At 44.2% G+C, this 24689-nt stretch overlaps 1 long non-coding RNA gene across 2 annotated transcripts in view; it reads right to left on the bottom strand.

The window, feature by feature from the left end:
• Positions 1–2129: 2129 nt before the first annotated feature.
• LOC106578400 (uncharacterized) overlaps positions 2130–24689 on the bottom strand; it is a 51046-nt gene continuing 28486 nt past the window's right edge. Inside the window, exons 3-4 of one of the 2 annotated variants that reach the window (XR_001322453.2) lie at positions 2933–3002; positions 2130–2198 (exon numbers count right to left, since the gene is read on the bottom strand). This is a non-coding gene — a long non-coding RNA (uncharacterized lncRNA). Of the gene's footprint in view, positions 2199–2409; positions 3003–24689 lie in introns of those variants that run through there. The other variant, XR_006760679.1, reaches the window with a different exon arrangement.

The raw sequence follows: 24689 nt of genomic DNA, 5'->3' as shown, positions 1-24689 counted from the left end.
GCCGAGAGACAGAGTAACACCCTGAGATGATTAGAGGTGTTTCATTTCTAAAATCCTAGAGTCGATTGACACACCGGTCTCCTAGATTTAGGACAGACACTTCAAAAACGTTATTTTTGACTGTCCTTCTTGCCATGTTATTAATGTGTTATTCAATGCATTTCTATGGGCTTTAGCAGTAAAGGCCGAAATCTATATTTTATCAAATATTTTTTTTTGATAAAATTCAAAATCAAATAGCTTAATGATCCATAGTATGTCAGCTTAGCCCCCCCGACCCCCACCCAACATGTTAGACTCTAATTAACATTTATGATGAGATCTGGATGAGACACACACATGAATACAGGGACATACACACACAGACTGTATACACACAGGCACATATGGACACAGAGATATACACAGAGCTAAAGAAATATACGTACAATTCAATACCCACATATTCATACACACAGACACAAAAACACAGAAACAGTCATTTTCACAATAACAGTCCATTTCATCCTTATTTTCATCCCTAATATTAACATTGAAAATGTTATTCTGTTGTTATTGCGGTGGTCATGAATAAAAACATTAGGGTGCTTTTCAGGCACTGGATCGACTATGACTCTTTCTCTCTGCAGTCATGTTGTCCTGAAATGAGCTGGCTGATGGCAAATTGTGATGGTGTTATTTTATGTACTTTCTCTCTCTCTCTCTCTTTCTTTCTTTCTCTCTCTCTCTCTCTCTCTGTCTCTCTCTCTCTCTTTCTCTCTCTCTTTATTTCTCTCTCCCCAATCTCTCTCTCTCTGTCTCTCTCTCTTTCTCTCTCTCTCGATCCTCAATCTCTCTCTCTCTCTCTCTCGTTTCTCTTCCTCCTACTCTCTCTCTCATTCTCTTACGGATGCAAACAAGCGCGCACACACACACACAAACACAACAAACACGCATGCACACACACACACACACACACAAACTCACACGCTAATCAACATAATCCACCACATAGACACAGCAATCACAGCAGTAGCACAGAGAAGCACTCTGCTTTATTCTAATGCATGACAAAGTAGGGTAGCAATCTGGAATGGTCACCGACTGTGGTGTGTATGTTAAAATACAGGCACTCAAACACACACACACAGGCACTCAAACACACACACATACACACACACGCACACACACTCACACACACGTTCACAGGACGAATGAGAGGAGTGTGTGGAGTGAGGGAGGGAGTGAACACACACACAGGCCATTATTATTTGGGTGTAATGGTGTCTTTAGTGGACACACTCAGCTTCAGTCTTGGCTGAAATCACCGTCATATACAAATCAAAATATCTCTCTCCCCCCCCCGCTCTCTCGTTCATGGTTTATGGTTGCCATATGACCTGCGTATCTTTCATTTCTTTACACTTCTTGTGTTCCATCACCTTGAAAGCGGCTTATAACCAGTGTATTACCTGGTGTTGTTTGCTTCACTATATGGTATGTATAATCCTGCATATTGATACAAATGTGTACTCAGACTTTTTGTCCAGTAAAAGTCTTATCACAGGCACTGGTAAGGCTCTATTGCATTGAGGTTGTGCATTGTGCAGCTGTACTAAGTGCCTGTACCAAAGTAAGGTCTGTGACTTGGATATAGAATATTCATGACAGACGTCTCGAGAAGTTTCTTCATATATTCTCGCTGGACTGCGTATATATTAAGATTGCAGACAAGCGCTAAAGTCCCTCTGGATGAATTCCCTTTCAGATCTTATATGTAGCTCCCCGCCATAAATATTTCACAGGTTTATTTATTTACCCAACTCATTTTATTAGAAGGAATATTTTTGGGAAATGCCAAGGCTAATTTCCTGGTGAGGAGAGAGTAGAGGAGATGCCTGCCTGCCTGCGTGTGTGTGTTTGCGTGTGTGTGTTTGTGTGCGTGTGTGTGTGTGTGCGTGTGTGCGTGTGTGTGTGTGTGTGTGTGTGTGTGTGTGTGTGTGTGTGTGTGTGTGTGTGTGTGTGTGTGTGTGTGTGCGTGTGTGCGTGTGTGCGTGTGTGTGTGTGTGTGTGTGCGTGTGTGTGTGTGTTAGTAGTCTGTATGTTAAAGTCATATAGGCGTACTCATCTGACAGAAAAGAGAGGACAGTAGCAGCAAATGTCTGAGCTTCGGAAATACCTTTCCATCCTTCTTTTCACGTGTCTGCTATAGCCAGCAGCTGTTCAGAGGGGGGGAGAGAGAGAGATGGAAACAGAGAGAAAGAGGGAAGGAGAGGGATCAGAGGAAATGAGGGATGAGAAACAGAAGTGGTTGTATAAATCTGTTTGAGTCATTATGGAACATATCGAAAACGACAGCGTTGGAATCCCGTCGGAATCCCTCGGTTGTAAAAAATAAGAAACACAAACATAATCATTTTCTTTGTTTGATTTAGTTTTTTCATTTATTTTGACCAAAAAGCAATATAGAAACATGTAATATGTATATCTACAAATTCACACATTTTGTAACAATTGTGTGGTTATTGTCTACAAATATTATTTAGCTACATATTTCTAATTGCTCATATACTTTCTCCTGTAGTCATTCATCAATAAAATTGTACGGTAAAAAAAATAAAAACCCTCTTGACAAATACTAACACAAAGTGCTATTTCATAAAAGGATTGAGCTTTATTCAAACAGTAACAAAAAACGTTAAGCACTCAAACAAACACAGGATTACAGATTCTTTATGTTTCCCTTCTTTATTTGTTATTATCTCATTCCTTTCTTCTTTCCATCCATTTCCCTTTTTCTCTCCAGGATGGGAGAGAAGTCCTGCCCCCGACAAGGCTAATGTCATGTTCACATGATATAACACACACACACTTTTCACTGCTAGATCCCCTCGTTGCGTTTGTGTATTCACTCCTCGCTCCACATCAAAAGGAGGCAGACATCAGACATTACCTACAATATTCTGATCCGGAATTCTGCAAAATCTCTTTGAGAACGCCGACCGTTGATTTGGGTGACAGTTCTGGAATGGATGAAGGGAAAAGAGAATTCAAAGAAACATTTGTAAACAGACAACAAGTAGCTGCCTATGGCCACAGAAATATGCATGTGACGATGCTCCTTTAATCAGATCAGTAGGGCCTTGTCACAAATAACAAGATGCAGAAAACATTGAGTCCTGCTGATGTATGTTAGACCACAGGTGGTGTGTCTACAATTGCAACAGTGTAACAATTATAATACCGATGTTTGACAATGGGTCCTTGAGAGAAATGAACCAAAGAATTTACCTCGATTCATTCCTGGATGTATGCAAGAAGCTAGTGTCCAGAGGTTAGTATCCGTTACATCTCTGCATCATACCTCTTTCTCTCTCTCTCTCTTTTCTCCCTCTTTCCCCACACACCTATCGGCTCCACTACAATAACGTACACTGGCCTACCTGTAAATGTCACCCTCTTCATCCCTGTCAAACACACACACATACACACACAGCCACACAAACACACAGACACACAAACACAGACTAAGCACACAACCCCATAACACACCAAAACAATCAGCTTGGTAGATGGTATCATATTTTCTCACTGCACGGGGCCGGCTGGGCCCATAAATCTAATGTAACATGAAAAAATCTTCACATGAATATCTGGAGAGAGAGGGCAGGAGAGAGAGAGACATGACCCCCATCTCTGGAACAATGGGTCCTCATGTGCTGCACAGCTTAGCAGGCAAGACTGCTGAAATCTGATACACACACACACACACACAAATACACACATAGCTCACTGCTGGAATCTGGAATGTGGGATCTGGTGTTGGAAGCGATAGCTACTGTCTGTGTAATATTTAGGGCCTACACAGGGAGTGTCTGGCATGCCATGAAAGAGACTGGAGGAGCCAACAGACAGGGAGTGAGAGAGAGAGAGAGAGAGAGAGAGAGAGAGAGAGAGAGAGAGAGAGAGAGAGAGAGAGAGAGAGAGAGAGAGAGAGAGAGAGAGAGAGAGAGAGAGAGAGAGAGAGAGAGAGAGCCAGAGAGAGAGCGAGAGAGAGAGAGAGAGAGAGAGAGAGAGAGAGAGAGAGCGAGAAAGAGCGCGAGAAAGCAGATGTGTCCCCCACTTCTGCTCGTCCTCTCTCACACACATACAGACGAAGAGAGAGCGAGAGAGACGCACACACACACACACACACACACACACACACACACACACACACACACACCACTGCTGTCATGGCTGTCAGGCCAAATCCCATGAATTATGGCTCCTCCAGATGTAAGAGATTTCTAAGCTGCTTCCAGCAGCCTGCGGTCTGTGGTGTTAGGGGAAAATAGAGAGAGAGATAGAGAGGGGGAGAGAGAGAGAGAGAGAGAGAGAGAGAGAGAGAGAGAGAGAGAGAGAGAGAGAGAGAGAGAGAGAGAGAGAGAGAGAGAGAGAGAGAGAGAGAGAGAGAGAGAGAGAGAATAAGGGCACAACAGACTTTAAGCATCATCCAAAACAACCATAATCTTCTTCCTGTTTTTGTTTTTAATTTTTCTGATCATTTGTTTTGACAAATCTGCAATTTCACACCAAGTAACACCACAGTAAATATAACCATTGTCTTCTTTCGAAAATGATAGCTCATCAGTTTGGTTAATTGATGATATGTAGATGGTAAACAAAAAAATGGCAACTGATCACTAAATTGTATGAATTACATCATTTGAGCTAACATTTTCTTCAATACAACAAATCTAGCATTCTGAAAGAGGGAATACTGAATTTTCAACTTGCAACTGTTTGGTTAGATTTTTTTTTATAAATTATGTAAAATGTTTGTATTATCTCTGATAGACTTCTATACCCTTGTATGCTTCTATAACACTTCCAGAACATTGTGTGGTAATTTCTCCTTCTAATGTTGACTTAGGTATCAACACTCAGAAAGCAACCCCCATCCCTGGTTCAGTCCCTCAGTTCCTTTGGCTCATTAGTCGTTTGTACCAGACAGTTTATTTGAAATTATAAAAGCATTACACCCTCTGATGTAGCAGTTACAAAATCAATACCTGTAACCCTAGATGGCTCTCTCTCTAGAGTACTCCTACAGCACAGGGGATGTGGCTCTCTCTCTAGAGTTCTCCTACAGCACAGGGGGATGTGGCTCTCTCTCTAGAGTTCTCCTACAGCACAGGGGGATGTGGTTCTCTCTCTAGAGTTATCCTACAGCACAGGGGATGTGGTTCTCTCTAGAGTTCTCCTACAGCACAGGGGCATGTGGTTCTCTCTCTAGAGTTCTCCTACAGCACAGGGGATGTGGCTCTCTCTCTAGAGTTCTCCAACAGCACAGGGGATGTGGCTCTCTCTCTAGAGTTCTCCAACAGCACAGGGGGATGTGGTTCTCTCTCTAGAGTTCTCCTACAGCACAGGGGGATGTGGTTCTCTCTCTAGAGTTCTCCAACAGCACAGGGGATGTGGTTCTCTCTCTAGAGTTCTCCTACAGCACAGGGGATGTGGCACTCTCTCTCTAGAGTTATCCTACAGCACAGGGGGATGTGGTTCTCTCTCTAGAGTTCTCCTACAGCACAGGGGATGTGGTTCTCTCTCTAGAGTTCTCCTACAGCACAGGGGATGTGGCTCTCTCTCTAGAGTTCTCCTACAGCACAGGGGATGTGGCTCTCTCTCTAGAGTTCTCCAACAACACAGGGGGATGTGGTTCTCTCTCTAGAGTTATCCTACAGCACAGGGGGATGTGGCTCTCTCTCTAGAGTTCTCCTACAGCACAGGGGGATGTGGTTCTCTCTCTAGAGTTCTCCTACAGCACAGGGGGATGTGGTTCTCTCTCTAGAGTTCTCCTACAGCACAGGGGGATGTGGTTCTCTCTCTAGAGTTCTCCTACAGCACAGGGGATGTGGCTCTCTCTCTAGAGTTCTCCTACAGCACAGGGGGATGTGGCTCTCTCTCTAGAGTTCTCCTACAGCACAGGGGGATGTGGCTCTCTCTCTAGAGTTCTCCTACAGCACAGGGGGATGTGGTTCTCTCTCTAGAGTTCTCCTACAGCACAGGGGATGTGGTTCTCTCTCTAGAGTTCTCCTACAGCACAGGGGGATGTGGCTCTCTCTCTAGAGTTCTCCTACAGCACAGGGGGATGTGGTTCTCTCTCTAGAGTTCTCCTACAGCACAGGGGATGTGGCTCTCTCTCTAGAGTTCTCCTACAGCACAGGGGGATGTGGTTCTCTCTCTAGAGTTCTCCTACAGCACAGGGGGATGTGGTTCTCTCTCTAGAGTTCTCCTACAGCACAGGGGATGTGGCTCTCTCTCTAGAGTTCTCCTACAGCACAGGGGGATGTGGTTCTCTCTCTAGAGTTCTCCTACAGCACAGGGGGATGTGGCTCTCTCTCTAGAGTTCTCCTACAGCACAGGGGATGTGGTTCTCTCTCTAGAGTTCTCCTACAGCACAGGGGGATGTGGCACTCTCTCTAGAGTTCTCCTACAGCACAGGGGGATGTGGTTCTCTCTAGAGAGTTCTCCTACAGCACAGGGGATGTGGTCCTCTCTCTAGAGTTCTCCTACAGCACAGGGGATGTGGTTCTCTCTCTAGAGTTATCCTACAGCACAGGGGATGTGGCTCTCTCTCTAGAGTTCTCCTACAGCACAGGGGATGTGGCTCTCTCTCTAGAGTTCTCCTACAGCACAGGGGGATGTGGCTCTCTCTCTAGAGTTCTCCTACAGCACAGGAGGATGTGGTTCTCTCTCTCTAGAGTTCTCCTACAGCACAGGGGGATGTGGCTCTCTCTCTAGAGTTCTCCTACAGCACAGGGGGATGTGGCTCTCTATCTAGAGTTATCCTACAGCACAGGGGGATGTGGTTCTCTCTCTAGAGTTCTCCTACAGCACAGGGGGATGTGGTTCTCTCTTTAGAGTTCTCCTACAGCACAGGGGATGTGGCTCTCTCTCTAGAGTTATCATACAGCACAGGGGATGTGGCTCTCTCTCTAGAGTTCTCCTACAGCACAGGGGATGTGGTTCTCTCTCTAGAGTTCTCCTACAGCACAGGGGGATGTGGTTCTCTCTCTAGAGTTCTCCTACAGCACAGGGGATGTGGCTCTCTCTCTAGAGTTATCCTACAGCACAGGGGGATGTGGTTCTCTCTCTAGAGTTCTCCTACAGCACAGGGGGATGTGGTTCTCTCTCTAGAGTTCTCCTACAGCACAGGGGATGTGGTTCTCTCTCTAGAGTTCTCCTACAGCACAGGGGGATGTGGCACTCTCTCTAGAGTTCTCCTACAGCACAGGGGGATGTGGTTCTCTCTCTAGAGTTCTCCTACAGCACAGGGGATGTGGTCCTCTCTCTAGAGTTCTCCTACAGCACAGGGGATGTGGTTCTCTCTCTAGAGTTCTCCTACAGCACAGGGGATGTGGTTCTCTCTCTAGAGTTCTCCTACAGCACAGGGGATGTGGCTCTCTCTCTAGAGTTCTCCTACAGCACAGGGGATGTGGCTCTCTCTCTAGAGTTCTCCTACAGCACAGGGGGATGTGGCTCTCTATCTAGAGTTATCCTACAGCACAGGGGGATGTGGTTCTCTCTCTAGAGTTATCCTACAGCACAGGGGGATGTGGTTCTCTCTTTAGACTTCTCCTACAGCACAGGGGATGTGGCTCTCTCTCTAGAGTTATCATACAGCACAGAGGATGTGGCTCTCTCTCTAGAGTTCTCCTACAGCACAGGGGATGTGGCTCTCTCTCTAGAGTTCTCCTACAGCACAGGGGATGTGGCTCTCTCTCTAGAGTTCTCCTACAGCACAGGGGATGTGGCTCTCTCTCTAGAGTTCTCCTACAGCACAGGGGATGTGGCTCTCTCTCTAGAGTTCTCCTACAGCACAGGGGATGTGGCTCTCTCTCTAGAGTTCTCCTACAGCACAGGGGATGTGGCTCTCTCTCTAGAGTTCTCCTACAGCACAGGGGGGATGTGGCTCTCTCTCTCAGAGTTCTCCTACAGCACAGGGGGATGTGGCTCTCTATCTAGAGTTATCCTACAGCACAGGGGGATGTGGTTTTCTCTCTAGAGTTTTCCTACAGCACAGGGGGATGTGGTTCTCTCTCTAGAGTTCTCCTACAGCACAGGGGGATGTGGTTCTCTCTTTAGAGTTCTCCTACAGCACAGGGGATGTGGCTCTCTCTCTAGAGTTATCATACAGCACAGGGGATGTGGCTCTCTCTCTAGAGTTCTCCTACAGCACAGGGGATGTGGCTCTCTCTCTAGAGTTCTCCTACAGCACAGGGGATGTGGCTCTCTCTCTAGAGTTCTCCTACAGCACAGGGGATGTGGCTCTCTCTCTAGAGTTCTCCTACAGCACAGGGGATGTGGCTCTCTCTCTAGAGTTCTCCTACAGCACAGGGGATGTGGCTCTCTCTCTAGAGTTCACCTACAGCACAGGGGGATGTGGTTCTCTCTCTAGAGTTCTCCTACAGCACAGGGGGATGTGGCTCTCTCTCTAGAGTTCTCCAACAACACAGGGGGATGTGGTTCTCTCTCTAGAGTTCTCCTACAGCACAGGGGAATGTGGTTCTCTCTCTAGAGTTCTCCTACAGCACAGGGGATGTGGTTCTCTCTCTAGAGTTCTCCTACAGCACAGGGGGATGTGGCTCTCTCTCTAGAGTTCTCCAACAGCACAGGGGATGTGGTTCTCTCTCTAGAGTTGTCCTACAGCACAGGGGATGTGGCTCTCTCTCTAGAGTTCTCCTACAGCACAGGGGGATGTGGTTCTCTCTCTAGAGTTCTCCTACAGCACAGGGGGATGTGGCTCTCTCTCTAGAGTTCTCCAACAGCACAGGGGATGTGGTTCTCTCTCTAGAGTTCTCCTACATCACAGGGGATGTGGCTCTCTCTCTAGAGTTCTCCTACAGCACAGGGGGATGTGGTTCTCTCTCTAGAGTTATCCTACAGCACAGGGGATGTGGCTCTCTCTCTCTAGAGTTCTCCTACAGCACAGGGGATGTGGCTCTCTCTCTAGAGTTCTCCTACAGCACAGGGGATGTGGCTCTCTCTCTAGAGTTCTCCTACAGCACAGGGGATGTGGCTCTCTCTCTAGAGTTCTCCTACAGCACAGGGGATGTGGCTCTCTCTCTAGAGTTCTCCTACAGCACAGGGGGATGTGGCTCTCTCTCTAGAGTTCTCCTACAGCACAGGGGGATGTGGCTCTCTATCTAGAGTTATCCTACAGCACAGGGGGATGTGGTTTTCTCTCTAGAGTTCTCCTACAGCACAGGGGGATGTGGTTCTCTCTCTAGAGTTCTCCTACAGCACAGGGGGATGTGGTTCTCTCTTTAGAGTTCTCCTACAGCACAGGGGATGTGGCTCTCTCTCTAGAGTTATCATACAGCACAGGGGATGTGGCTCTCTCTCTAGAGTTCTCCTACAGCACAGGGGATGTGGCTCTCTCTCTAGAGTTCTCCTACAGCACAGGGGATGTGGCTCTCTCTCTAGAGTTCTCCTACAGCACAGGGGATGTGGCTCTCTCTCTAGAGTTCTCCTACAGCACAGGGGATGTGGCTCTCTCTCTAGAGTTCTCCTACAGCACAGGGGATGTGGCTCTCTCTCTAGAGTTCACCTACAGCACAGGGGGATGTGGTTCTCTCTCTAGAGTTCTCCTACAGCACAGGGGGATGTGGCTCTCTCTCTAGAGTTCTCCAACAACACAGGGGGATGTGGTTCTCTCTCTAGAGTTCTCCTACAGCACAGGGGAATGTGGTTCTCTCTCTAGAGTTCTCCTACAGCACAGGGGGATGTGGTTCTCTCTCTAGAGTTCTCCTACAGCACAGGGGATGTGGCTCTCTCTCTAGAGTTCTCCAACAGCACAGGGGATGTGGTTCTCTCTCTAGAGTTCTCCTACAGCACAGGGGATGTGGCTCTCTCTCTAGAGTTCTCCTACAGCACAGGGGGATGTGGTTCTCTCTCTAGAGTTCTCCTACAGCACAGGGGGATGTGGCTCTCTCTCTAGAGTTCTCCAACAGCACAGGGGATGTGGTTCTCTCTCTAGAGTTCTCCTACATCACAGGGGATGTGGCTCTCTCTCTAGAGTTCTCCTACAGCACAGGGGATGTGGCTCTCTCTCTAGAGTTCTCCTACAGCACAGGGGGATGTGGTTCTCTCTCTAGAGTTCTCCTACAGCACAGGGGGATGTGGCTCTCTCTCTAGAGTTCTCCAACAGCACAGGGGGATGTGGTTCTCTCTCTAGAGTTCTCCTACAGCACAGGGGGATGTGGTTCTCTCTCTAGAGTTCTCCTACAGCACAGGGGATGTGGTCCTCTCTCTAGAGTTCTCCTACAGCACAGGGGATGTGGCTCTCTCTCTAGAGTTCTCCTACAGCACAGGGGATGTGGTTCTCTCTCTAGAGTTCTCCTACATCACAGGGGGATGTGGTTCTCTCTCTAGAGTTCTCCTACAGCACAGGGGAATGTGGTTCTCTCTCTAGAGTTCTCCTACAGCACAGGGGGATGTGGCTCTCTCTCTAGAGTTCTCCAACAGCACAGGGGGATGTGGTTCTCTCTCTAGAGTTATCCTACAGCACAGGGGATGTGGCTCTCTCTCTAGAGTTCTCCTACAGCACAGGGGATGTGGCTCTCTCTCTAGAGTTCTCCTACAGCACAGGGGGATGTGGTTCTCTCTCTAGAGTTCTCCTACAGCACAGGGGGATGTGGCTCTCTCTCTAGAGTTCTCCAACAGCACAGGGGATGTGGTTCTCTCTCTAGAGTTCTCCTACAGCACAGGGGATGTGGCTCTCTCTCTAGAGTTCTCCTACAGCACAGGGGGATGTGGTTCTCTCTCTAGAGTTCTCCTACAGCACAGGGGGATGTGGCTCTCTCTCTAGAGTTCTCCAACAGCACAGGGGGATGTGGTTCTCTCTCTAGAGTTCTCCTACATCACAGGGGGATGTCGTTCTCTCTCTAGAGGTCTCCTACAGCACAGGGGGATGTGGCTCTCTCTCTAGAGTTCTCCAACAGCACAGGGGGATGTGGTTCTCTCTCTAGAGTTCTCCTACAGCACAGGGGGATGTGGCTCTCTCTCTAGAGTTCTCCTACAGCACAGGGGGATATGGTTTTCTCTCTAGAGTTATCCTACAGCACAGGGGGATGTGGCTCTCTCTCTAGAGTTCTCCTACAGCACAGGGGATGTGTCTCTCTCTCTTAACCAAGCTAATGCAATTTAAAGTCACTAAGACCTCACTAATAACTACTGCTACTCTGAGAGAGAGAGAGAAGCTGAGTGCAGTCATCATAAAACATCCCTCTATCCTTTGATCATTGTGAAGAACAATCCACCTGAGGGATATTTACTTGTGACTCTAACTATACCTCTCAACCCAGCACTGCCCCACCAAGAACAGAGACAGAAGACAGAGGCATCATATTATTTTTGAGAGTGTACTGATGGCCAAATTTGATATCTTTGAATGGATTCCCTGCTATCTTATATCTATACCACAAAATGTATAACAGATCATTTGCTTTAATAGATACAATTATAATGTCAATATGAATGACATCTATGGGGAGAGAGAGACAGAGAGAGAGACAGAGAGAGACAGAGATAGAGAGAGAGAGTACGTGAGCGGAAGAAAGAGAGAGCAAGAGAGAGTGAGAGAGAGGGTATGAGAACGAAAGAGAGAGAGAGAGAGCGAAAGAGAGCGAGAGAGGGAAAGAGAGAGAGAAAGCGAGAGAGAGCGAGAGAGAGTGCGAGCGTAAGAGAGAGAGAGAGAGTATGCGAGCAGAAGAACGAGAGAGAGCAAGAGAGAGCGAGAGAGAGAGTATGTGAGCGAAAGAGAGAGAGAGCGAGATAGAGAGTTCAAGTGAAAGAGAGAGAGCGAGGAAGAGAGAGAGAAAGAGAGCGAGAGAGAGAGAGAGAGAGAGAGAGAAAACCTCTCCTCCATGATTGTGACATGGAGCCCAGAGCGTTCTAACTTTACCTCCGCACCAGGCCAGAGGTTTCAGAGGGTCTTCTTTCTCTGGAAGAGAGAACTAATCAGAAAGACGAATATTAAGTGTCCTGATGTATCCATTACTCAACAACATGTGGCTGTGATTGATGCAAGTCAACTCTGTCAAAAAGAGGTCATCCCTGCTAGAAACTGGGGCATGATTTAATTTATAAACTTTCTGTCCTTGTAACATCCTTTTTTTTCTAAACTCTCTATCTATCTATCTCTGTTTTTCTTTCTTTCTTTCTTTCTTTCTTTCTTTCTTTCTTTCTTTCTTTCTTTCTTTCTTTCTTTCTTTCTTTCTTTCTTTCTCTCTCTCTCTCTCTCTCTCTCTCTCTCTCTCTCTCTCTTTCCACTAACATAACCAGTCATTTTGTTCAGTGTAAGGTAGTGGTTACCATATGCAGAGGGCTGTTGGGCCAAACCCCTTGTGTTTTCATGGGACTCCCAAACATTGTTCTTCCTGTTGCATTGGAGCTCGGAGGCTAAAACGAATTTCTGTCACAAAGGTGAACAATAGTAATCTTTATTTCGAAAATAACTAGTTTTGTCATATGGAAATATAAGTTGGAACATTTTAGAGTTGATTATGCCATATGTTCATTTTAGTCTCTACAAAGGGGATTGTCATTTTTGCTTTCTAATAATAGAGCAGAGAATACAATCTGTAGGTCCAACAGAAATGTTCTCAAGTTCCATTCTAAAATGGAAACTTCCCCTTCAGAGAATAGCAACGGAATATCCACTCATCTGTATTTTCTATTTAAATCCAAGCTGTCTCTTTTCAACCTTTTATGGAGTGTTTTTAGAATTGTACAATTATATAAAGAATATAATTAGAAGTCCATCATGATGATATCCGTTGGAATTAAAATCAATTCCGCACTATTCTTTGTAATTCTCAAAAGAATTGTATAAAAAAAATATATAATAATGTGGAAGTCTCTAGGACTATCCATTTCATCCATCGGAAGAGAGATGATTCTACCTCCGAAATATTCCCTGCCATTAACATTCCAACGGTATCATTAACTTTAAGTCACAATTTGCTCTGCTTTTTAAACTTGTAACCCGAGGAAAGGGTCCAAGAGGAGAGGAGACAGTATCACGTTGCACCCTGACACACATTAAAACCTCCTCACAGCAACACTCGTCATGGACGCTACAGATGTAGGATTTAATTTGATCACCCTGTTAAAGAACTTTCCTGCAATGCAGTACATCTAAAACGTGTAGTGTATTTAAGGTTTCAAAAGGCTTCTGAAGTTTGTAAATTTCTCTTTGAAATTTCAGACTTGATTTTCAGTTACGAAAAATGGACCAACCCTTAGAAAAATGGCCAGAATTAATTATAATCCACGTAATAATTTACATTTCAGGATGCTGCAGGATTACTTTCCTGCTGTAGCAAACTGGCTTAAATTAAGATCCTATATTTGTAGGATAGTTACACACCATAAGACCTTCAGGACAAGCTATCAATAGAAATATACAGATATGTGTTTGTTTTTTTCCCTCTAGTTATCGAGATAGCTAGCCAGCTACAGACAGACAACTATCTGGTTAGTGATCAATTAATCCCACAACCTCTACCAGTGTGTAAATTGTATGTGAACTGACTCAAAACCACAGTTAATACAAAGCTGTGTACCAGTGAAGCGTTAAGGCTTAGCTTAACCACCTCTTAAGTGTTGGTAATGTACATCTCTATGTCCTATAGCTTTGTCTCCTCTAAGCTGCTGCTGTTAGCTGTCAGAGATCGCTAACGACATTCACAATAATTAGCTGAGCATTTAGAGATGTGGGTCCGTGCGAGCCGGTGTGTGTGTGTGTGTGTGTGTGTGTGTGTGTGTGTGTGTGTGTGTGTGTGTGTGTGTGTGTGTGTGTGTGTGTGTGTGTGTGTGTGTGTGTGTGTGCGTGTGTGCGTGTGTGCGTGCGTGCGTGCGTGCGTGCGTGCGTGCGTGCGTGCGTGTGTGTGTGTGTGTGTGTTGCGTGTGTTGTGTGTTGCGTCTGTGTGTATCCCTGTGTGCGTGCATGTGTCTCTGTGTGGGAGAAAAAGTTTCAACACAATTAGCTAAGCATCTAGACGTCTTAATCGCTGCCATTCGATCCTGAGAGCTCACGTTGCATCACTGATGACCCATTTAGTGGGAGAAGCGTATAGATTATTGCACTCCCAGGCTCTTCCCTTAGATGTAGGGAAGAGGTTATTAGTGTGCTTAACGCTCCTTAACACACACACAGACAGCAATATTGAGTAACACCTAAATAGGTGCTTTTTCTTCAAGCTGGAATCCTTAATGGTGAGACTGACACGTCCGTTTGGGATACCACAACAACAAAGAATTGACTGCAAACAGCGATGTCCCTCAGACATCATCTTACACACGATAGAACAGTAGAATATGTCCAGAGGATTTCTGTTATCACACTGCTCATCTTCGGTTGGAACACTCCTCACCTCCGTTTGGAACACTCCTCACCTCCGTTTGGAGACTCCTCACCTCCGTTTGGAGACTCCTCACCTCCGTTTGGAACACTCCTCACCTCCGATTGGACACTCCTCACCTCCGTTTGGAACACTCCTCACCTCCGTTTGGACACTCCTCACCTCCGTTTGGACACTCCTCATCTCCGTTTGGACACTCCTCACCTCCGTTTGGAACACTCCTCACCTCCGTTTGGACACTCCTCACCTCCGTTTGGACACTCCTCACCTCCATTTGGAACACTCCTGACCTCCGTTTGGAACACTCCTGACCTCCGTTTGGAACACTCCTGACCTCCGTTTGGACACTCCTCTCCTCCGTTTGGACACTCCTCACCTCCGTTTGGAACACTCCTCACCTCCGATTGGACACTCCTCACCTCCGTTTGGAACACTCCTCACCTCCATTTGGACACTCCTCACCTCCGTTTGGAACACTCCTCACCTCCGTTTGGAACACTCCTCACCTCCATTTGGACACTCCTCACCTCCGTTTGGAACACTCCTCACCTCCGATTGGACACTCCTCACCTCCGTTTGGAACACTCCTCACCTCCATTTGGAACACTCCTCACCTCCGTTTGGAACACTCCTCACCTCTGTTTCGTCAACAAAACCAAAACAATAAAAAGGTGCCGGGGGAGAAGAGTGCCGCTGTTTTGAGGAGTTGTTTCCTTGCAAATCAGATGTTACAGTAAGTCTTGTAGTTTTTAACTGTGTTGTTTGTTAATGAACCACCAGCTAAAACCAACTGTCTGTCTCATGTAAATTTGATGCACCATAGGTCTACAACTTTCTGAATTTGAAGTTGTGCTATGTTATCTATGCTGGATTCTCACACATGCTTTTGTTGAATCTTCTGACATAGTTTTGTTATTCATATTTTGGAACCTCCCCTCTCCTCCTAGCCTAGCTTGGTCGCCACTGTGTTATTTATTTGTTGTCATGGTGCTAAGCCCATCACAGTTGTCTGGGCAACATGTATCGTTCCTCATGAAAAGCCAATAAATGTCATGTAACGACGGATCCGTCTAAAAACAGGAAGCCCGTGCCAAGAAAGAGTGCCACTGGTGTTAGGGACGCCATGTTGCATTATGTCTCATATCAGGCCCCTTTCATTAAACCCTCCCGGGTCAAGTGTTAGTGTGTGTGCCTGTGTGTGCGTGTTACAGGGGCACGCTAACCCCAACACTGTGTCAACGAGTACATTCACCCTCCTCTCCCTTCTCCCCACACTATTCTGCTGTAGGTGTGTCACATTTTACCCACGGTCCACCCTCCCGGAGTCTCTGTAATGTGACTATGTTTACCCAGCAGTCTGTTAGGCAGGGCTCAAACAGAACAGACAGTGGATGGATTTAACATGAGTTTAACTTCATCAGATATGTTCTTTTAGGCAGACATTCTTTTTTGCTTCTCAGGGAGGTGAAGCCGTAGCCTGTTAGAAAGGTATTCTCTATCTCAGGTCTTTGTTAAAATAATGATCTATTTGTAATGTACTTTTTTATATTATGATTTATTTGCGTGTGCGGAGGGATATACGCTCAGTTTAATACTTTTACAATTCAAAGCTTTCTTACTTAATTTCTACTCGATAAAATAAAATAGCCATCTAGAAAGGAATCAAAAGTTGTATTATCATCTCTGAACTAATACCTGTGAATTAAACTTTCAAATAAAAAGACAATTATTTCATCTAAAACACACTTTCAGTCCCACACCACAAACTGAGCTCAACCATAGCCCCAGTCTAGGGGTGCCCTCCCTCACTACGCATTACAAAAGCCCCAATTTCAGATATTCTCATTCTCGTGGGCATTCTCCTTCATATTTATTGTGTGAATCAGAATTTATGATGAGTAAATTGGAGTTCTTCATGTGTAGTGCCGGGGGGGTTAGCTGTGTACGCCCGGCCCGGGATGGGAAGGCCTGCCTTATTGATTACAGAGAGAAAGGGCCCTATGTGTGCCCCATTTCAAAGAGAAGGCGAGCTCCCGCCACGTAACTTCTGAGAATGAATTTGCCCCGGCATGAGGCTTCATGAGAAACACATGTCCACACACAGCCTGCAGGTAACGGGATCACACCGCAAAACACACACACATAGACACAAGCACACGAACAGACGAGCACACACACACACACAAACACACACACACACGCACACACACACACACACACACACACACTGCTACTGAAAGACATGCACACTGCTCCAGGTAACAGGATCACACTCCTCGCCTGATGAAAGAAGACTGGGCCATCTATAGATGTTGGATTTAATTTGAGCCAGATTGCTAAAACAGGAAAATAATCTCGTAGCAACAGGTAATTATTATGTGGATTATAATTAATGGACATTTTTCTCGGGTTGATACATTTTTTGTAAGGGAAAATCAAGTCTGAAATTGCAAAGTGGAAATTACAAACTTCAGAAGCCTTTTTAACCTAAAAAATACTACAAGCTTTGCAAGTTTTTCTGCAATAGGGTAATCAAATTAATATCCTACATCTGTATCCATCCACACACACATCAATACACACATGCTACCATGAAATAAAAAGGAATACAAATATCTAGAGACAGATTATTTAATTTATAATTCACTGTATCACAATTCCAGTGGATCAGAAGTTTACATACACTAAGTTTACACAGTTTGGAAAATTCCAGAAAATGATGTCATGGGTAATCAAATTAATTTGATCAGAAGCTTCTGATAGGCTAATTAACATAATTTGAGTCAATTGGAGGTGTACCTGTGGATGTATTTCAAGGCATACCTTCCAACTCAGTGCCTCTTTGCTTGACATCATGGAAAAATCAAAAGAAATCAGCTAAGACCTCAGAGAAAAAAAGTGTAGACCTCCACAAGTCTGGTTCATCCTTGGGAGCAATTTCCAAATGCCTGAAGGTACCACATTCATTTGTACAAACAATAGTACGCAAGTATAAACACCATGGGACCACGCAGCCGTCATACTGCTCAGGAAGGAGACGCGTTCTGTCTCCTAGAGATGAAATTACTTTGGTGCGAAAAGTGCAAATCAATCGCAGAACAACAGCAAAGGACCTTGTGAAGATGCTGGAGGAAACAGGTACAAAAATATCTATATCTACAGTGAAACGAGTCCTATATCGAAATAACCTGAAAGGCCGCTCAGCAAGGAAGAAGCCACTGCTCCAAAACCGCCATAAAAAAATCCAGACTACGGTTTGCAACTTCACATGGGGACAAAGATCGTACTTTTTGGAGAAATGTCCTCTGGTCTGATGAAACCAAAATAGAGTTAAAATAAATGTCAGGAATTGTGAAACTGAGTTTAAATGTAATTACATTTAAACTCAGTTTTTCACAATTCCTGACATTTAATCGTAGTAAAAATGTCCCTGTCTTAGGTCAGTTAGGATCACCTCTTTATTTTAAGAATGTGAAATGTCAGAATAATAGTAGAGAGAATGATTTATTTCAGCTTTTATTTATTTAATCACATTCCCAGTGGGTCAGAAGTTTACATACACTCAATTAGTATTTGGTAGCATTGCCTTTAAATTGTTAACTTGGGTCAAACGTTTTGGGTAGCCTTCCACAACCTTCCCACAATAAGTTGGGTGAATTTTGGCCCATTCCTCGTGACAGAGCTGGTGCAACTGAGTCAGGTTTGTAGGCCTCCTCGCTCGCACATGCTTTTTCAGTTCTGCCCACAAATGTTCTATAGGATTGAGGTCAAGGCTTTGTGATGGCCACTCCAGTACCTTGACTTTGTCGTCCTTAAGCCATTTTGCCACAACTTTGGAAGTATGCTCGGGGTCATTGTCCATTTAGAAGACCCATTTGCAACCAAGCTTTAACTTCCTGACTGATGTCTTGAGATGTTGTTTCAATATATCCACATAATTTTCCTCCCTCATAATGCCATCTATTTTGTGACGTGCACCAGACCCTCCTGCAGCAAAGCACCCCCACAACATGATGCTGCCACCCCCGTGCTTCACGGTTGGGATGGTGTTCTTCGGCTTGCAAGCCTCTCCCTTTTTCCTCCAAACATAACGATTGTCATTATGGCCAAACAGTTCTATTTTTGTTTCATCAGACCAGAGGACATTTCTCCAAAAAGTACAATCTTTGTTCCCATGTGCAGTTGCAAACCGTAGTCTGGCTTTTCTATGGCGGTTTTGAAGCAGTGGCTTGCAGAGCGGCCTTTCAGGTTATGTCGATATAGGACTCGTTTTACTGTGGATATATAGCTACTTTTGTACCTGTTTCCTCCAGCATCTTCACAAGGTCCTTTACTGTTGTTCTGGGATTGATTTGCACTTTTCGCACCAAAGTACGTTAATCTCTAGGAGACAGAACGCGTCTCCTTCCTGAGCGGTATGACGGCTGCGTGGTACCAGTGCTTGCGTACTATTGTTTGTACAGATGAATGTAGTACCTTCAGGCATTTGGAAATTCCTCCCAAGGATGAACCAGACTTGTGGAGGTCTACAATTTTTTTCTGACATCTTGGCTGACTTCTTTTGATATTCCCATGATGTCAAGCTAAGAGGCACTGAGTTGGAAGGTAGGCCTTGAAATACATCCACAGGTGCACCTCCAATTGACTCAAATTATGTCAATTAGCCTATCAGAAGCTTCTAAAGCCATGACATCATTTTATGGAATTTTCCAAGCTGTTTAAAGGCACAGTCAACTTAGTGTATGTAAACTTCTGACCCACTGGAACAGTGAATTATAAGTGAAATGATTTGTCTGTAAACAATTGTTGGAAAAATTACTTGTGTCATGCACAAAGTAGATGTCCTAACTGACTTGCCAAAACTATAGTTTGTTAACAAGATATTTGTGGAGTGGTTGAAAAACAAGTTTTAATGACGCCAACCTAAGTGTATGTAAACTTCCGACTTCAACTGTATGTCATAAATCAGCAACAGTGAAGTCAGAAAGGTTTTAGTGGCTCCAGCTGAGACACGTGAGAAGCTGTCTGTGTGTTGTATTATGGGATGTCCAGTACTTAGGGACTGTTCTCATATTACTGGTCCAACACCCGCGCTAATAGATCACCATGACTCAAGACTGACAACACATCTGCCTGCCAACTGAGTTAGGGAGCGGACAACAGGACAGAAAGAGGGATAGAGAGAGAGACAGAGAGAGGGGAAGAGAGAAAGAGAATGAGGGAGAGAGGAAGTGAAAGAGCGGGAGAGATAGGCTGGGAAAGAGCGTGCAAACACTGCTAATGTTAAGACTATTGGAAGGATTATATGTTATTCGTTTCTCCCCCATCCTTTAGTCTTTACCATCTTCTGGACAACTGGCCTAATGATTGCGTCTGTCTGTCTGTCTGTCTGTATGGCTGTCTGTCTGTCTGTCTGTCTGTCTGTCTGTCTGTCTGTCTGTCTGTCTGTATGGCTGTCTGCTAGGCTACTGGATATATGTACATACAGTATACATGTCTGTTCAGGGTTGGGAAGTAACTGATTACATGTAATCAGTCACATGTAATCTGATTACCAAATAAACTGTAACTGTAATTGGTTATGTTACCAGCAAAAATATTGTAATCAGAATACAGATACATTTGAAAAACTAGATGATTACTTCTTGGATTACTTTTAAACATAGAAAGGATGTTTTCCCAAAAATACATTATGACACATTGTTTTCTCAATTACATTAATTTCAGCTTTGAAAAAATGTGCAAGTTTGTTCCACTTGAGCGAGTTTGACACCGCTATGATGACACATGCTGCCTAGCTCTGTGAACTGTGCATGTGTGTATGTGCGTGGTGCTCATGTGTGTGTGTGCGCGTGAGTGTGTGTTCGTGTGCGTGTAAATATGTATGTGTTCCAGCCAAGTCACCTGTGATACAAGTCAATGTTGGATGTCCATCTATGTCTAAGAAAGTCAGGAGATGACATGGAAACTGGCCACTAGGGGCAACTGTCACCTTTTAGTTTATATTATTTAACCTTTATATAACTAGGCAAGTCATTTAACAACAAATTCTTATTTACAATGAAGGCCTACCAAAAGGCAAAATGGCCTCCTGCGAGGACAAGGGCTGGGATTAATCAAGTAGGTTTCGGTTTTATTAGGGCGTTGTGGACAGGGATGGTGAATGGGTCTCAGCATCTGCCTTTGATTCCAAAGGTTGCAAGTTTGAATCCAGAGATAGAAAGTTATTTTTGAGATTTTAGTTTTAAGCCTATCCCAAACCTTAACCCTTACCTTAACCATTCAGTGGTAATGCCTAACCTTAAGATTTCGGAGTTAACGCCTAAAGTTAATCCTAACCTTAAAAATTCAGAGTTAATGTCTAAACTTAATCTTAAACACTTACAAATTTGAAGTTTGAAAAACATCGATGAACGTCTAATTCTGACGTGAGACTGTGAGAGCTAGTTGATGTGTTCATGTGTGTGTGTGTGTGCGTGTGTGTTGTGTGTGTGTGTGTGTGTGTGTGTGTGTGTGTGTGTGTGTGTGTGTGTGTGTGTGTGTGTGTGTGTGTGTGTGTGTGTGTGTGTGTGTGTGCTTGCTGCCTCTTGTGAACTGCCAGACAGCTTAGGGAGAATATTTAAGTTCTAAAATAACAACCCTCCCCAGAGTTAGCCTGTATACGTCTCCTGGGGAGAGACAGAGAGCAAAATTGAACTTTTTCAAGCCTGCAGTAGTAGTCATATCTATTAATACCTCACTCTGTTTCACTCACATGACAAACGTTCATTATCTAGCTGGGTATTTTTCTTTTTGGGGTTGAGCGGGGAAAGGGTTGATGTTTTGGCCTCCAGATGCGTAGTTAGATGACAGCGATAGTGTGAAGGAGGTGTTAAATTAGGAGGAGGAGGGATGAGGGGAGGGGGAAGCTGGACTAACTGAATTTATAAATGTACAAGGAGATTTAGATCTTTAAGGGCGAGATACGTAAAATAAAAATAAGTTACATAAAATGAAAATAAATGCTCCTGAATTTAACGATGAACTTTGCCTGTATCGACAATGCTGAGGAGTTAAGTCCCGTTCCGTCTGGATTGTATCCTCTTAAAACCTCTGATAAGGCGTTGTACAGGCGTTTTACAGGCGTTTTACAGGTGTTTTACAGGTGTTGTACAGGTGTTTTACAGGTGTTGTACAGGTGTTGTACAGGTGTTGTACAGGCGTTTTACAGGCGTTTTACAGGTGTTGTACAGGTGTTGTACAGGCGTTGTACAGGCGTTTTACAGGCGTTTTACAGGCGTTGTACAGGTGTTGTACAGGCGTTTTACAGGCGTTGTACAGGCGTTGTACAGGCGTTTTACAGGTGTTGTACAGGCGTTTTACAGGTGTTGTACAGGCGTTGTACAGGCGTTTTACAGGCGTTTTACAGGCGTTTTACAGGCGTTGTACAGGCGTTTTACAGGCGTTTTACAGGTGTTGTACAGGTGTTGTACAGGTGTTGTACAGGCGTTGTACAGGTGTTGTACAGGCGTTTTACAGGTGTTGTACAGGTGGTGTACAGGCGTTGTACAGGTGTTGTACAGGCGTTTTACAGGTGTTGTACAGGCGTTGTACAGGTGTTTTACAGGCGTTGTACAGGTGTTGCACTGGTGTTTTACAGGTGTTGTACAGGCGTTGCACTGGTGTTGTACAGGCGTTTTACAGGTGTTGTACAGGTGTTGCAGTAGCCCCTTATAAAAGCCCACTGTCACCCCACCCCACCCCACCATCACACACACACCCACTCCCCCATCCCCTCCCACTCCCACCTCTCATGTCTTATAAAGATAAATATAGCGCTGGGCAGATTTTCCCCTGCACCCACAGATTGGGGGACACACATTCGTCTTACCTTGCTAGCTGTTTTGGGGGGCTGCAGATTAGGGATGGGGGTGGAGGGTGGTAGAATTGGGGGGTGTAAGCTCCTTCCAGACACTCCAATGTATGGAAATGTATGTGCATGTTTTACGTGGGTGTATATTTATTTCTCCTCTGCCCTCCTCCCGGGCACTGATAGCCCTATAGATGGTTGATGGATGGATACAGAGAGAGAGATGCAATGAACCCCTACATGCATGGATGTATATAGTCCCCATCTATGAATGCAGGATTCATGCGCATACGAAACGTAATCCATAGTTTTACATACATAGTAGCACACAGACACACTTCCATACAGGAAGGAGGCATGACAGGCTCTGTAGCAAGGTGGTAAAGATAACGCACATCTGAGTTCTGTGTAGCTATAGAGAAGCTAATATCATATAGGGCTCTATAATGAGGAATGGAGAAGGTTCCTTATTGTGTGAGCATGTGCGTGTGTGTGAAGTGTGAAGTGTGTGTGCGTGTGTGAAGTGTGAAGTGTGTGTGCATGTGTGAAGTGTGAAGTGTGTGTGCGTGTGTGAATGAGAGGGGTCTTATGGAGAAATATAATGAGGTATAGAAAAGGTATCTTATTGCAGAGAACATGTGTAGGTCATACCTATTCTATTGTCTGGCTCTGAGATTACACATTGTGGCAGGCACTCTACCATTTTTATTGTTTTGTTTTTGTGTTGTTTTGTTAGAGAAACATGGAGTGACACTTATATTCAACAAAATAATACAGGTTTAAGATTTAGTTTTTAGTGAAATGTATACAGAGATGAAATTGTGCAGTGTTGTGGTTGCATACAGAATGTCACTAGTTTTAATTGTGGTACAGTTCATTTGTAGTTTGTTTTTGTTGACAGTGTCTTTTGGAACAAATTAAGCATTAGAATAGAGAATATATATTTAAAAATGAAAGTCATGACTGCTAATTATTCATAGAAAGTAAATTTTCAGAATATAATTAAATGCATTTAACCATTAGGGACAATCTGAGATCAAACATGTATATTTGATTTGATGCAGATAGCAAATGTAAATTAGCAAACCCTCTTAACTATATAATTATAGAGAACTGAGACAAGAAGTTCCTTTGTGTTCATTTGGTTTCAGAAATATTCTCAGATGAATGAAATGGAAATTAATTAAAAAGTATTGTGGATAAAAATGCAGATTGCATTTACATTGCAAATACATCTTAGCATAAAATAATGTTATTTTTTTACACATTTTTATTTCTGATATCACAGTAAAACAAGGACTCTCCATGTGTAAACTGGTTAATTTTCATGTTCCCATTTTTTTAAACAATAATTCTAATTGATTATAATTCTAATAATTATAATTGATGTATTGATTCTTGAAGTTGTATTGGTGGTAATATCTGTATGTTTTTATGGTGTTGTTTGTACCAACATTTAGTCGAAGTTAACCGGGTATTCCGTTTGTATAAACAACAGACTCTTTCACAGTAATCTCAATGCACAGAATGCCAGGATTTTTCTTTTCCTGTCTGTTGAATTTAAAAGCAGTCAGATTCAGGTATTCTGTCACGACCGCCCGCCCGCTCCCTCTTTCCCTTCTGCTCAAGCTGACATGCACTGTAATGTCAGAATACATCAACAGAGAGACCAGAGAGAGGGAGAAAAAGAGAGAGAGAGAGAGAGAGAGAGAGAGAGAGAGCGAGAGAGAGAAGATGGATTTGTATCTTTCATCAGCAGTACACATAAATATGGAACCATTTCCTCCATTTTAGTTCGGAGACAGCGACGCAGAGCCCCGCTGCGACATTGCCTTCTCCATTTTAGTTGGACCCTGGTTGATGTTTCTGTAACAAGTAGAGTTTCTACACCTGCATGCCCCTCATTTACACATATTTCAAGTATTTTTTTCTAGTCAAAATAATATCAAACTTAGAGGTAGAGGTGATATAGTGTACAGTGTATATATATATATATATATATATACCAGTCAAAAGTTTGGACACACCTACTCATTCAAGGGTTTTTCTTTATTTTTACTATTTTCTACATTGTAGAATAATAGTGAAGACATAAAAACTATGAAATAACACATATGGAATCATGTAGTAACCAAAAAAGTGTTAAAGTAATCAAAATATATTTTATAATTGAGATTCTTCAAAGTAGCCACCCTTTGCCTTGATGACAGCTTTGCACACTCTTGGCATTATCTCAAAGTCTTGAAGGAGTTCCCAAATATGCTGAGCACTTGTTGGCTGCTTTTCCTTAACTCTGCGGTCCGACTCATCCCAAACCATTTCAATTGGGTTGAGGTCAGGTGATTGTGGAGGCCAGGTCATCTGATGCAGCTCTCCATCAATCTCCTTCATGCCCTTACACAGCCTGGAGGTGTGTTTTGGGTCAATGTCCTGTTGAAAAACAAATGATC

This window comes from Salmo salar, chromosome ssa19, assembly GCF_905237065.1.
Source record: "Salmo salar chromosome ssa19, Ssal_v3.1, whole genome shotgun sequence".
In the NCBI taxonomy this organism is placed as follows: Eukaryota; Metazoa; Chordata; class Actinopteri; order Salmoniformes; family Salmonidae; genus Salmo; species Salmo salar.
Note: the sequence above shows the minus strand (reverse complement) of the source record. Positions and strands in the feature narration are given on the sequence as shown.